General features: G+C 37.6%; 1 long non-coding RNA gene across 2 annotated transcripts; it reads left to right on the forward strand.

The window, feature by feature from the left end:
* The first annotated feature begins 5,009 nt into the window (after positions 1–5,009).
* Positions 5,010–14,889, forward strand: LOC140170668 (uncharacterized). 2 transcript variants are annotated; one of them, XR_011861564.1, is made up of 3 exons: positions 5,010–5,107; positions 7,309–7,429; positions 14,829–14,889. It is a non-coding gene; the product is annotated as an uncharacterized lncRNA (long non-coding RNA). The 2 variants fall into 2 exon arrangements; XR_011861563.1 differs by lacking the exon at positions 14,829–14,889 and adding an exon at positions 12,267–12,301.
* Positions 14,890–15,335: the final 446 nt, after the last annotated feature.

Raw genomic sequence — 15,335 nt, forward strand, 5'->3', positions numbered from 1 at the left:
CTACAACTACTGCACTGAAAATTCAACAACTCAAGGCAAGTAGTTATTGATTTATTGATCAAATATTGGGTTTCCCTCATTTTTGACTGTAACTCCATGCACAACTGTTGTCTGTGCTGAAATAAAATTTCCAGTGCAGTAGTTGTAGTCCTTGTCCCTATAATATAAATATCTTATTGTCACCAATGCTTTATAATTTGTGAGAAAAATGCAAAAATAAACACAAAATTGGGCAGGGGTGTAGTACCCCCTTAACATTTTACTATTTTTAGTATTAAAACTGAAAATTGAAGAAACAATATCGACTGATCCCAGAAAGTGATGAGGCGGGGAGAGGGGCATGAAACTATTTTTTTATTTGGCCGATGCTCCTGTAGTCTTGTTTATCACAACCACAGATATTGGTTGAACATGGACCTGTCAGCTTATGAAGCACTTGCCAATTGCAGCGTCTCCTGGATTTGTATTAAGTGTGGACTGCCAAACTTTACTGACTCATTCTTTAGTACATCTATAATGTCACCGTGTCCAACTCATATTCAATTTTGTCTACTGATTCTGATTTAGAAACTAACACTAGCCACGCTAGTTGTAATAGCTCTGGTCCAAAAAGCCCTCCTCTGGCGGCATCCTCGAGCGACCAGTGGTGTTCATATTAATCGTACTACTCCTGGCAATAATAACAGGCCAGCCAAACGTAGTAACCTGAAAGTGTTAGTCATCAACTTTCAAGGTATACAGGGCAAGATTTCTGAATTGGCTTGTTGCATAGACACCAATAACCCTGATATCATCATAGGGACAGAAACCCATGTGGATTGCTCCATTAGTAGTAGTGAATTGTTCCCACCGCAGTACCAAATAGTCAGAAAAGACCGTGACTTTGGTTCTGCTGTTAGAGGGGGAGTTCTGATTGCAGTTAAGAACGACCTCATCGCCACTCACAGAATTGATCTTGATTCAAACTGTGAAGTAGTCTGGATTTCTATCTCAGTCCAAGGGATGAAACAGATCATTGTTGGTGCTTTTTATTGATCGCACCAATTTGGTAACACCACTGAGTACTTGGACCAACTTAGGGATTCGCTCAGCAAGATCAAAAGACCTAATCGTAGCCATATCTGGCTTGCTGGCGATTTTAATCTTCCCGGAGTCGACTGGGATTCTCAGAGTGTCACCCCTAATTCCCAGTATGTTGGACTTTCCAAACACATGCTTGAGATTGCTGCAGACTTTGGCCTTGAGCAAATGGTCACTAAACCTACTCGAGGCAAAAACATCCTTGACTTATTTTTCACCAACAATCCAACCCTGGTTGAAAGGTTGTCACTTATCCCCGCAGGGTTGAGTGATCATGACGGTATCCCCATGATCATAGTCGTCAGCTCTAGGCCCAAGGTGATTAAAACCATGCCTAGAAAGGTCTTTCTATATCAGAAAGCTGACGTCAGTGCCATCAGAAATGATCTCAAGCAGTTTAGTGATACTCTGACTTCTAGTGATCCATCATCGTGCTCTGTGAGTGACCTATCGGCTGATTTTGAGAAAGCGGTCAAGAATTCCATGGATTCCCACATTCCGACTCGCATGGTCAGCAAGCGCAATCTGACCCCTTGGATAGGGAGGAATATTAAGAGACAGCTGAAAAAGAAACAGCGTGCGTTTAACCATAAACAGAAAGTCGGGGACCAGGAATCTCTTGATCGCTTCCATGATTTGCGCAAGGCCACTCGGAAAGCTACGAGGAAGGCTCACAGAGAGTTTATCAACTCTGTTTGTCTAGATTCCAGCAAAAAGTTCTGGTCCTTCATGAAGAATTTGAAGAGCGACTCTGTTGGCATATCTACCCTGAGATCAAACTCAGGTGTTCTGGAATCTGACAACCATGTTAAGGCTGACAGTCTCAATGACCAATTCAAATCTGTTTTTACCAATGAAGATGACACATTACCAACATTAGGACCTAGCAATTATCCCACAATACCAGACATTCAAATTTCACAAGAGGACATCATTAAACTCTTACAGAACATCAAAATTCACAAAGCCCCAGGGCCTGATGATATTCCTGCCTATATACTCAAGGTTGCAGCTGAGGAGATAGCCCCGGCATTATGTATGATTTTTGAAAGATCCCTAGAGTCTGGCGAATTACCATCTGATTGGCTTAGTGCCAATATTAGCCCGATTTTCAAGAAAGGAGACCGAACAGCTGCCTCGAACTATAGGCCCGTCTCTCTCACAGCCATATGTTGCAAGGTCTTATAGAACATGTCATCCATTCACATGCACATCATGCATCATTTTGATTTAAAACATTCTGTTCTCACCACAAAACAACATGGCTTCAGACGCAACCACTCATGCGAATCACAACTTTTATTAACAACCCATGACCTGGCCCTTTCACTAAATAACAGACAACAAACTGATCTTGTAATTATGGATTTTAGCAAGGCATTTGATACGGTACCACACAATCGCCTTCACCTTAAATTACAACACTATGGCATTCGCAATAACATCCACACATGGATAGCAAACTTCCTTAAGCACCGTAAACAGAGGGTCGTTATCGGGGTGAACACTCGGCTTGGACAGATGTGTTATCTGGCGTTCCCCAGGGCACGGTGCTAGGACCTTTGCTATTCCTCATATACATCAATGACTTGCCACAAAACATACAGTCTGAAGTCCGGCTCTTTGCCGATGATTGTGTTATCTATAGGCAAATAGTTCACAATCATGACCATGTTCAACTCCAGGATGACCTAAACACACTTGTCAAATGGCAGAATGATTGGCAACTACATTTCAACATCCAAAAATGTTTCGTCATGAGGATCACCAATGCACGTTCCACTAAAATGTTTGATTACAAACTGGGAGACAGCATTTTAGAAGAGACAAAATGCCATCCCTACCTAGGAGTTGAGATTTCCAACAATCTATCATGGTCAAATCACATCAACCGCAACACATCATCTGCAAACAGACAATTAGGATTTATTAGAAGGAACTTATACTCTTGCACCAAACAAAATGCCTACATGTCACGTGTACGTCCCCACATTGAATATGCCAGTTCAGTGTGGGACCCCCACCAAAAGGACCTAAGTAACAAAATTGAGATGGTGCAGCGTCGCGCAGCGCGCTTTGTTATGAATGACCACAAAAGAACTATGTCACTAACATGCTGAAGGAGCTGGATTGGTGTTCTCTTAAAGATCGTAGAACAGCCAATAGGTTAACCATCCTCCACAAGGCTAGAGAGGGTCTCCTGCCCCTACCGGTCGACGACCTCCTTCTGCCGGTCCAACGTCCTTCTAGGCACTCTCATCAGAACTCATATCAAATTATAACAGCAAATAAGGACTGCTACAAGTACTCGTTCTGGCCAAGGACAGTACACTCTCAGAACATTGGATAAAAAATGAATGGGCAGAAAACAGTTGGTTAAAAAATGCCCAACAATGGTTAAGATTCTTGAAGTTGGGCAAAATACAGTTTAATACATGGTTGGTCAAACCTGTCAATATAGTATTTACACAATGTTGGTTAAAAGTTAACCAACCTTGGTAAAAACATCCTTTTCCCGCCAATAAAGTTGGGCAAATTATGGTTTTGCCCAACCATGGTCACATGGTGTTCCTTTGCGAACTGTGATTGGTCATTGTGTTGGGCAAAAATGCATTTCAGAAAACAAGATGGCCGATATGAGTGGCTTGCTGCAAAGCTGTGGATCAGTGTCTTCAAGATCTGTTGGAGACATTTGAAGGTAGGAAATTATATTATAAAGTATATCATTTCATCCACCAAGGCCGAGACTGTGAGCAAGACTTACGATGCTTTATCGACGAAAACTACCACCACAACCGGTAAGCTTAAGCTTAAGCTTACCGGTTGTGGTGGTAGCTGTCGTCGACAAAACATCGTAAGTCTTGCTCACAGTCTCGGCCTCACACACTTAAACTAAGTGTTATACCCGATAAAATGCTTATAATATAATTTCTACCTTCAAATGTCTCCAATTGATTAAAATATGAACAATGAAATGAACTTCCCATTCATAGTGTTTAACCAACTATTGGTTATATTTTGCCCATTTTGCCCAACATGCTTTGCCCAACTGGTTGGTTACCGTAATGTTAACCAGTAGTTGGTCAATGTTTTTAACCAACCTGTGGTTATATTGTTAACCAACCCAGGTTGGTTAACAATATAACCAACTGTTGGGCTGTTCACCTGTAAATACATGGTTGGTTAAAATTTTAACCAAGTTGGTTAAAATTTTAACCAAGTTGGTTAAAATTTTTAACCAATGTTCTGAGAGTGTACAAGACTGGAACAAACTACCCTACCACATCACCACGATACAAGACTCAAAAGAATTCAAGAATCAAGCAACCAACCACCTAAAGCAACTAGGCCCTACAATAAATAGCATTCCGCATGTGCACAACCATTTCCTGTTCGTCTGGCTTCACCTGAAGCGTTGAGCAGTATTGCTACAGATACAGATTGGAACATTGTGCGTTCAGATATTTCTGGCTCAACTGTGAGAAGGTACCGTAGGTAGCGTAGAATGGTATATCCGCCTATAGGTCTATTTACTTTGTACTTACCCCACTGGGGGTAACACTCCTCATAAGACCTGGGTCAATATTCATATTTTGGGTCCTTTTTTGTATCTCGAGTGGTGTCAAATAAAAGAGAAATAAAAATAAAGAATGTACCGGTAGGCCTACCCCCCTCCCGGTATTAAAATTACTTTATAAATTTCCACACGGTGACACTCCTCATAAAACTCTGTTCAAAATGCCTATTTTGGGTCTATATTTCAGAATCCCAAGAAGGTCTGACCCCCGGGGGACAGTGGTATAATCTGTTCTTCCCTGGTATAATACAATAACATGGTTCAGCTATGGTGCGGTAACCGCTAACAACCCGACAGGAAAATTTCATGGATTTAGAGAAACGACTGGTAAAGAGGCAATATTTAAAGATGGATGCTCGCGAACCCACACGTAAACATTAACCGTGATGGAATAATAATGCTGCAAAAAGGTGTTAATATTGCAAGAGCAACTAAAGTTTCGAATCGAAGGTAATTATTTGATCTAAAATATTCTTGAAATGAATTCGGTTTCATCATCAGCGATGAATATTTCATGAAATTGTACATTACTTTGCACCCAAATTCTTAATATGTTTCCCCCATAGTAGTAGGCATAGCTCTGCATTGTGATTGACCGTCCTGCAGCAAGGGCAAGGCAGTACCGGTATGAGTTTCAAATCTTTCTGAAGTTTTCAGAATTTTGGGCACTTGGTACACATTCTTTTATATCTGGTCTCGTATGCAAGTAAATAAAACGAGACCGGCCATGCATGTACGGCCATACATGTCTGAGTCAGTGAGTGCTATGCACGCAGTGCCATGTAAATGGGTAGGCCTATGCATGTAGAACCATATTGCATAGAGATCACAATATTCAATATCAGACTGAGCAGCTGGCTATATTTGTTGGGTTGAAGTAAGCTTACTGTCTGTGTGTCATTTGATCGAGAAATCTGCTATCCATGATGACACGATAGTTACTGTGTGGACAGAGATAGAGCATGGAACTATAAACTACTTCAGTCACTTACAGGAGTATTTCGTGATCCTAGCATTCTATTTTTATGACATTTTTCAGCAGATAACCACGAAAAAGGCTCATTCCCAAAATGTCAGTTGATTCAGATTTTGCGCTTGTGAGTTATGCATGAATATGTGTATTACAAGTACTGCTCCATATAGGCCACTGTTAATTGACGATATGTTTGCTAAATTAAATAATCTGCAAGAAATTTTGGTACATAAACATTATGTAGCCAGACGGTTCAAGACTTCAAGTGGTATAAAAATCTCAACTTTTTTTGAGAAAAGTGAGTCACAAAATGCCCTTTTTAATCATTGTAAATTTTCAAATGCATTAAGGGGGTAGGCCTACTACACCCCTGGCCAATTTTGCGCCTATTTTTGCATTTTTCTCAAAAATTATAGTGCATAGGTGACAAGTAAGATATGTATACATCACCAAATGTGTTTTCAACGATATCTTATTTTGTATTTTACTTTGTACATTTTATATTACTTGCTACTTGTATTGATTTTAAAAACAATATGCCTATATTTAATTGCTTTCTATATTATCATGTTATAGTAATATTGTTGTATTTTGTGTATATTATCCTGTTGTATCATGTGTAAGTTTAAGTAATTTTTGGTAGTTTTTTAAGGTTTTGCATTGTTTTCTTTGTAAAGCGCCTTGAGGCTTTTCTGCATAGGGCGCTATATTAAATCTTTGTTTATTATTATTATTATTATTATATTATAGGGGCAAGTACTATAAGTTAACTACTGCACTGAAAATTCAGCAACTCAAGGCAAGTACCATAGTTATTGATTTATTGATCAAATATTGGTTTTCCCTCATTTTTGACTGTAACTCTACAACTGTTGTCTGTGCTGAAATAAAATTTCCAGTGCAGTAGTTGTAGTCCTTGCCCCAATACTATACATATCTTACTTGTCACCAATGCGCCATAATTTTTGAGAAAAATTTAGTCATTGTTAGGCCTACTGTGTGGGGGTGGGCAACTTATAAAATGAGGTACAAAAGTGCACCTAAAGGTAAAAAACAGGGGCCGGCAAAGATTGACTGAATTTTGACGTCGTCATTGGTTTTACACGTAAACACGAAAATGTCTCAAATAATTCCATAAGTGTATGCATGTTATCAAGCACTATTTTATCAGTCTTAATCCGTTGAGGTTCAACAGTGAACCTCATTTTAAGTACTGTTTTTTGAATTTTTTGTATGAATAACGCACGATATATATGTTATGATATACAAAAAAATTCCCCACATGTATCAATGTATGCGTGGTGTAGCGGTTAACGTCTCCGCCTGCCACGCAGAAGGTCCCGAGATCGATTTCCACTACCGGCTATAATATTTTTTTTTTCTTCACATTAATTTTGAATCCAAATTATTTATTTTCATTTGAAAATCTATACATTGCACTGGGAAATATATTTCGTGCATTTTTTTCTGTAACGGGCCAATAGAGCTAAAAACGCACCACGGCACGTCCAACGTGCAGGCAGTGTTGCCATCATATTGTCATTTTGTTTACGCTATTGGCTGTTGCCGTATTAAATTACTGTCGGCCACCGTCGTCTGGTAAAAACAAAACAATTTGAACACAGCATTTGTTCATAAAGAATATTATTTATATATTATTTATGCTTGATTTTGACAGTGAACTAAAGCCAAGGACAAATATGTTAGTGAAGAAATTGAAGGTGATGTCCCAGCTTTTCTGCAAGCCATTTGGGTGCAAGAGCCAAACATTTTAAAGAGAAGATTGGAGAAAATGGGAGGTAAGAGCATTATACATTCATTACAGTACAAATATACACTACTAAACACCAACACCAACACTCAAAAGTTAGGTCTTCATAGTTGGAACTTTCTTTCCTGAAGGTACCATGTCAACAACGCCTAGAAAAGTTGCTATATGCCTTGAAAGAGTACATACTATTTTGCCATTCTCTGTGATTCATTTTCTCGGATTGGTACCAGATAGAAGTGACATATTACCACCAACAAGTGACATATTATTAATAAGTGAATATTATATCACCAACTAGTAACTAGTGCCATATGGGTATAATCAGAAATAATGGCACCAAAGTGTGACAAAAGGGTCAAAAATACAAACAGTGTTCAGAGATGTAATTGTTGTCTTATTGTAAGCACAACCTATCTAAAGTCAAGAAAAAATAAAAAAATTACTTCAGTAATGTTACTAAATGTATTTTTTCAACTGGTTTATTGGCAAAAGTAGTCCAACATTTTTAGAAACAACACAAAAGATCTATGCCATTCCTTGTTATATTTTGACAAAATTATGCACATATGTAATTCTTTGAGTTTTAATTTTACTTAGACTTGCTCCAAGTCCTCAGGCTTTCTATAGACTGATTCATTTTTCTATCAATTGTTCATTTATATCCATTGGTATATAAACCTATTTAAAACCATGGCCACACAACATGCACACTGCACAGAACATCATCCAGCCATGCCTCTGCCATTGGAGGGAATGTCCTTTAGTGTGAGAATACCCTGTCTCTTGTATACAGTGTGCTTGATGCTATTGTAAGCAGCCAGCAGGGATTTCCAGGTTAGATCAGGGAAGGCAGACCATGGTCAAACACATGAACCCTCAGGCCCCTCTGTGGCCAAAACCAACATGCTCAGTGCATGGATAGAATGACATCCAAGAATGATTTGGAAATACTTCAGAAAAAACATTGATCTATAAGCAATATAGGTCTTTTATAGTCAATTGGGTATTTAAAGGTTTCATGTTCAATTTCGAGCAAAAGTAAAGTAATTTTTTTAAAAGGAAGAAAGAAGAGGAAAAAGGCAGAAGCCTTGAATCAAGGCTAATTTTACTTAGACACTAAACTAAGATAGTCATGTAGAATTTTTCTCATGGAAACAAAGTTTCGGAAAAAAAAATTCATTAAAACATCTAAAAATTTGTGGAAATCTGGAATAAAAGTTTTTATTTGTAACCATCCAGCACAACTGAGCCCTGAAGTCGCCAATGATCATTTTTGAGACATTCAACCAAAATATTCTGCTTGAAATTAGCTTTAATATGATGTATATCATGTCTATAGTACTTGACATTTAAGTAGTGAAAAATCAATAAAACAGTCAATAAATCCTTTGTTTCCTATTGTTTATTGTTTAAGGTCAATGGAGCATATCTCAATTGATAGTGGCACTGGAGACATCCGGGCTCAGTTGTGGTGGATGGTCACATTTGTCACAAGAAACATCTTAAATTATTTTCTGTTTAAGTTTGTATAATGCTGAATTGATGTAAGGATCCATCAAACTAGTGCTATTGTGTAACACTCCTGACACTGTACAATACCTGTATGGCCTGAAATATTTTATAAACTACATTTTCTAAAACAGTGTTTGTATTTTTTTGTTGACAACATCTATGGCCCTCTCAAAAAAGGCACAGAATTTAGGTGATTTACGTTCAATTTTATTTTTTGAGCCCAGCTTGCATGTTGTTGTAACACTCCTGACACTTTGCTACAGTAGGCCTACCATAAGCCTCAAATATATATTTTGCAAATCACATTTTCTAAAGTAGTTTTTGTAATTTTTTGGTAACACTATCTATGGCTATCTCAAAAAGGGGCAAAAAATTGAATTACATTATTGTTGAGCCTATATTACTTACAATTAATTGTCAGGAGTGTAACATTTTGGTCGAGCTATGAAAACCATGTTTTTATGTACATATTTCTTGAATATGAAGGTCTTTACATCATAATTGCAGCAGTTTGGCTTCAGGAATAAATTTTCAGTGCTATAAAAAGAACACCAACAGACTGGTAATTTCTTCAGAAATTTGAATTATTGCCAATTAATTAATTCTGTGTAACACTCCTGACATTGACTATTTAGATAGCTGTAGCAAACATGTTCAAGCAATGGTGAATATTTTTCTTGTTTTTGAGTTCCTATCACAATGCACTAATAAAATAAAAATTAAAACATGAATATTGCCACCTTGGTGTATGAAAAAAATCAAGTTGAATTCTGATGTAACCCTCCTGACGAGACAGAATTTCTCTTTTCAACCCACTCTAAAAAGAAAACGGTTTTGATATCATGCAAGTTTTATTTTTTCCAAGTTTGGCCCAAATGTTGTTTTTACTAAAAAACAGACTGAACTAGTGGCAAATGGTGGTCATAGACCACAAACCTAGCTGGGGCATGTTGGTGTTGTGGAGGTATCTGACCCCTGCAAAATGTTACAAAAATGTTCCCCTGGTCATGAGGTTTGGCGTCACCGAGTTTGAGTCCCATACTCCTTACAGATGCCCAGAAAATTAAATTATAAGATTTGACCCAGATAACCTTTGACCTGACCCCTGCACAGCGTTCCAAAGTGTTCCCCTGGTCAGTAAGTTTCTTGTCACAAGAGTTTGAGCCCGTATCCCTTACAGATGTCCAGAAAATGCATTTCGAAAATTTGACCTCTGCATGACCTTTGACCTGACCCCTGTAAAATGTTCCCCTGATCATGAGATTTGTTGTCACTGATTTTGAGCCCCACACCCCTTACAGATGTTGAGATAAGGCAATTGTAAGATTTTACCCCTTAATGACCTTTGACCCCAATTCTGAGTGCAAGGTATGGGCACTGGGTAAAGCCGATGCACATGTGTAAGTGACGTCATTGTGCTATGTAATATGTGGCAGAAGAAGCATTTTGAAGGTATTTGGTTATACCGAAAATGCCCCTTTAATGACCTTTGATCCCAATTCTGTTTGCACCCTATGGGCACTGGATATAGCCGATACATATGTACAAGTTACGTGATTGTAGGGTGTAACATGTAGGAGGAGAGGCATTTTGAAATTTTTGTTGCCAGAAGAAAGAAAGAAAGAAAGAAAGAAAGAAGAATCGGAGAGCATTACAGTACCTAGCTGGGGGGTGTAAACCCCCCAGCTAGGTAAATAGATAATTACTGTCATCATTACCTTATTATGCTACACAATCTGGTGACGAGTGATTTTTGGAACATATTTTATTTTTCGCAACATGTGGTCTTCACATGTTCATAAGTAGACTACTAAGTGACTAATATGAAAGAATTTGGTACTTAATAATAGCTGACACTTCACAAAATGCCATGAAAACCGATGCAAAACTTTTTAACTTGTAGATTTTTTACATGCATGATTAAAATACAAGTACCTCTTTTCTTGTCACGCTAACATGTAACACTCCTGACCATATGGGAAAGAAAATTGGGCATATTATTTTTTACATGACAGCTATATGACACTACAAATTGCTGTGGTTAAAGGGCCAATCATAAAACACATTTTAAAAGATGAATTTCTTTGCTGGTCTTTTTCATTTGCACAGCAGACATCAGCAACCTAACGGTGCCATTATTTTTTACTTTACCCATATGTGACAGTGTTGGAGGCCTCCTGACAACCTTGCACTAGCTTCCAGTTTGCCAATAAGTACTCATTAGTACTGTTTAAAATCCCTCTGTATGTAGATAGGTCCTTGCCACACCCAAGTCCAAACTAAATTTTGGACTATACCGTTTATGTTCCTGCTCATACCTTGAGCTCGTTTTCTGACAGTAACCGGCTCGCTATTCAAAGACATAGCCACAGAATCACTGGCAAAAGCAGATTTGACATTGCAGCTGCTACGGCATGAAATTCGCAACATGTGAACATAAATCTGCCACGACCACATCTCTGTTTTCTTGAACTGTTCTCTTGTTTTTTGACTTTTTGTGTATATTTCTTGTAAGCGCCATGGTATTTTCTGGTGAATGACACCATAAAATGCCTGTAAATGTAACCAAAGAGATGTTTGATATAAAAACAGGGTTTCTAGCCAATCAGGAAATTTACAAAAATGGGAAAAACCAGTGGATTTTGTTTACCCAATTAGAACATGCAATTGTTTTTACCCCCTTTAATTGTTGTGCAGAAAATAAAGTGTCATGCAGAAAAAGTGATATCATAATTTACGCAACACACAAATTGGAATGTGATGCAGCGTATCTTATATGAGATGCACCCAAAATGTGTCACATCACAGTGAACCAATTTGACATGTTTGTAAATGAATAGTACATCATTTATTGATATATGCTAAGAAAAGTGGTATGACTGAAGGGATAAACCTTAAATTGTATAGAGAAGTTCAATTTTAATTGGATATTCACTTGAAGGTGTCAAGGATATACACAAATCTTATTCCACACATTCTAATCTGAATTTTGGATTTAGAAACAATTCAAATCTTATGTTGCAACCAAAATTGGGCAATAGCTGCATTATGGGAACTTTCATGTATTGATGATTTCTCTGTATGTATTCTCTGTATTGTTTAATCATTTCATTTCATATTTCAAGCAGTAAATTATAGTGTATTTTAAGTTAGATATTACTATTAGAAGATTCAAGATTTACAAGAAATGTTGGCCAGATTAATCTTGTCTTTGATGTTGTTAGCAGGCTCAGTTTAAAACAGAGCATATTACTTGTTACATATGCATGGAGAATATGTACCTTGCTTTACAGTTTATCCTTTACATTTAGGTTTAGTTTCATTTATGATATTTTACTGTATTGTTTTTGTAGAAAAGTCAAGACTACAGGTGAAAACAGCCTTGTTTGTTTTATGGCATCTGAGAAGTTAATGAGGACAAAAAACAAACACCTCGATTTCACTCATTTCACTCATGTGATGGCCTCAGGACTAAACTGTGCAATACCAGATAACTGAGTGTGCTGAATCTGTAAGTAAATTTAAGGGTTGGTAATTTACGGTGAAATACCATAATTTAAAAAATGGGGAAAATAAAGAAAGCAAATATTTTGAGAGCATTGGGCTATTCCAGCAAATAAGTGCACACCTCCCAAGTTTATCCCTCCACAAAAGTCATAATTTCTAGTCACGAACAACCACTGCAAAAACCCGGAAATCCAAAGGCTTTGTTAAAGGTGCAAACATCCCAGAAATGTTAACCACTTTCATCTTGAAATTGCGGAATTCCAACCACATATTCTACACAAGGGTATATGTGACCCATCACATATAAAAGCAACCACTTGGCTTCAGAAATGAAAAAGGAGATTTAAACACTATAGGTTAAACTTCAATTTTTAAATGACACCTTGTTGAAATCAGATACATTAAACATCTAGGCTTAGGAAGATTTTCAACATGGGGGGAGGGGGGCTGACAAAAAAAATTGGTGACCTATACTGGGGGTGCCCTCGGTGTCAGGAAATTTTGCAAAAAATAGGTCAAAAACACCCATTTTCCCGCTATCTGGTCATATTTTTTTACTTTATCTGAAATTATAGGAGGGCCTGAGCCCCCAGACCAAAGTTATTGAGGGGGCTGAGCCCCCACAAGCCCCCTTCCCCATGTTTCCGAAACCTATGTTAAAAATGTTTTGTGAGGCAAAACAAGCTCAAGTTTCTTTTATTTTCTCTCATCTTCTTTCATTGTTATCTGACCATGACAGGGATTTACTAGGGTCTGGTGGAATGTACATAAATGTAGAATTCATGCCTAAACCATAAGCATTGAGCAATGCTGAAAAAGGGGGTCTTAACAGCCTTAGATATGCGTCACCTCCCTGGGAAATGCTCAGCACTTTTAGTTGGTGATTTTCATGCCATATATTTGGATGAAAATAATTGGATTTGAAATTTCAAAATCAAATAATGGTTGGATGGAAATACCATTATAATTTGGTTGGAATTTCAATATCTTCTACACCATTTCCACAGTTTCATGTTGAAAATATTGGATCTGGAATTGCTTCGCAATTTCTTCCTGTTTTCTTTCCCTTTCCTCCTTCCCATGTAAAGCCGCCCATGCGTACAGCCACAGGTACCAAATATAGGTGACACTTGGGAATTCAACATGTAAACTACATGTAGGCCAGGCCTACTACATGTCCTGGCTACATGTGTATGGTTGAAGAAATTAACGATTACATAATGCGCGCATCAATGCAGTCCAAGTTTGATCAGCAGGCGCTTTTTCATACTCGCTCACCGCTTCCTAAAGTTTGTGTATCTCATTATATTTAGTCCACATTATCTATTTTATAAATTGACAGTGTTATGTTTTTCATGCTTTCACTGAAGATAAATAACAGTGTGTCGAAAAAAACTTTGATTTCTGCAATTGGAAGCTTTCCAACTTGAATTTTTTAGGTTGTGCAAATATGTTATATTTTAACTTTCCAAAGAATATTTGTGCCAAGAATGACAATGATAAAGTGCTTACAGTTTTACGTGTGATTTTTGATATTTCTTGGAAATATTCCAAAAACATTAATGTGTGTGAGAAATTTTTTAAAGCCAGCTGGAATTCTTTTTACAATAATTCTTTATGCAACATTTAATATCAACATTAACGAAAAAAGACATTTACAAGTACAGAGCAATCGAGCATCATCTTACATGCAAAGCTTTTCAATATCATGCAGGTTTTCAAATTTGAACAAAACCTAATTAGATGTTTTGAAAGAAACAGATTGTTTAAAAAGAACGAAAAGGATTTCACCGAACAAAATATGAAGGCCACTGACAGTGTTAACCACTAGTGCGCATTGTGTTGAATGATCTCTCTTTCAAACTTGGAATGAAGTGAATTGAGGCATACATTATGTAATTTCTTCGCAATCAGTCAACCGATTCCAGTAAAATTAGCGTATAAGATGCGGAATAAGATGGGCTACACGCTATTTTTTAGATTGTTGAGTTCTGATGTCTATTTCTCGACTTACGTCCAAATTTCTTAGCCCGATAATTTTTTTCTGGGACACCCTGTATAGCACACGAGATCTCATATCTGGTTGCCAGTGCCGAGATGGTGGCTCTGCACAATGCGCTGAGAATTGTATCATGTTTTGTTGAATGTTTTTGACTTTGCATCATGAACATAGTATTATACTCATACAAGCTATTTTGTGCAACTTGGGAACATATTGCATTGAGCACCCGTGTTTTTCAAGATGTACTCAATGATAGCCAGTTCAAGCAGGGCTCAAAATACTTCTTGGATGATGAGGACTATTTTGATCTGATTTCATTCAAGGTCCACTGACTGGTAAAATCATGTGAATGTATTATGTGAACAATATGATTTCATTTACTGCATTTTTCTGTATTTTATTGCAGTGCCTCAGACTAAGGAAGAAAATGATTGGTGAAACGGGCAATGGATGACATTCAGTAAACTCCCGAGTAAACTACCAGAAACATATCAGGTGACATCATGGTCTGACAAAAACTGAGAAACTTCACGCACAGAAAATTATACACACTGCATTAAGGATACGATACATGATTTACCGACAAGTGACTCATTTTGGAATGCGATCATGAATTTTGAAGAAAAAAAAGTTTCCACAGGCTTCGTTGGGACTAGAACCAGCGATTCTAAACTTCCTTTGATTACGGCGTCTAGCGCTTTACCGCTTCGACCATGGTGGCAGTTGAGCGGATGAGTGTAATGATAAATGATAAATCTCATAATGCCATCTTTAGCCTTTTGTTTACTAAAAAAGATGCGGTTTGTAAAGATAGATTAGCCGTTTTATGCATAAATAGCACGAACGTTTGGGAAAGGTTTCAAACAAATAATAATTGCGTAAGTCGGGAATTATCTGCGTCGCAATGTTTTGT

The sequence above is a fragment of the Amphiura filiformis genome, chromosome 15, assembly GCF_039555335.1.
Source record: "Amphiura filiformis chromosome 15, Afil_fr2py, whole genome shotgun sequence".
Taxonomy (NCBI): domain Eukaryota; kingdom Metazoa; phylum Echinodermata; class Ophiuroidea; order Amphilepidida; family Amphiuridae; genus Amphiura; species Amphiura filiformis.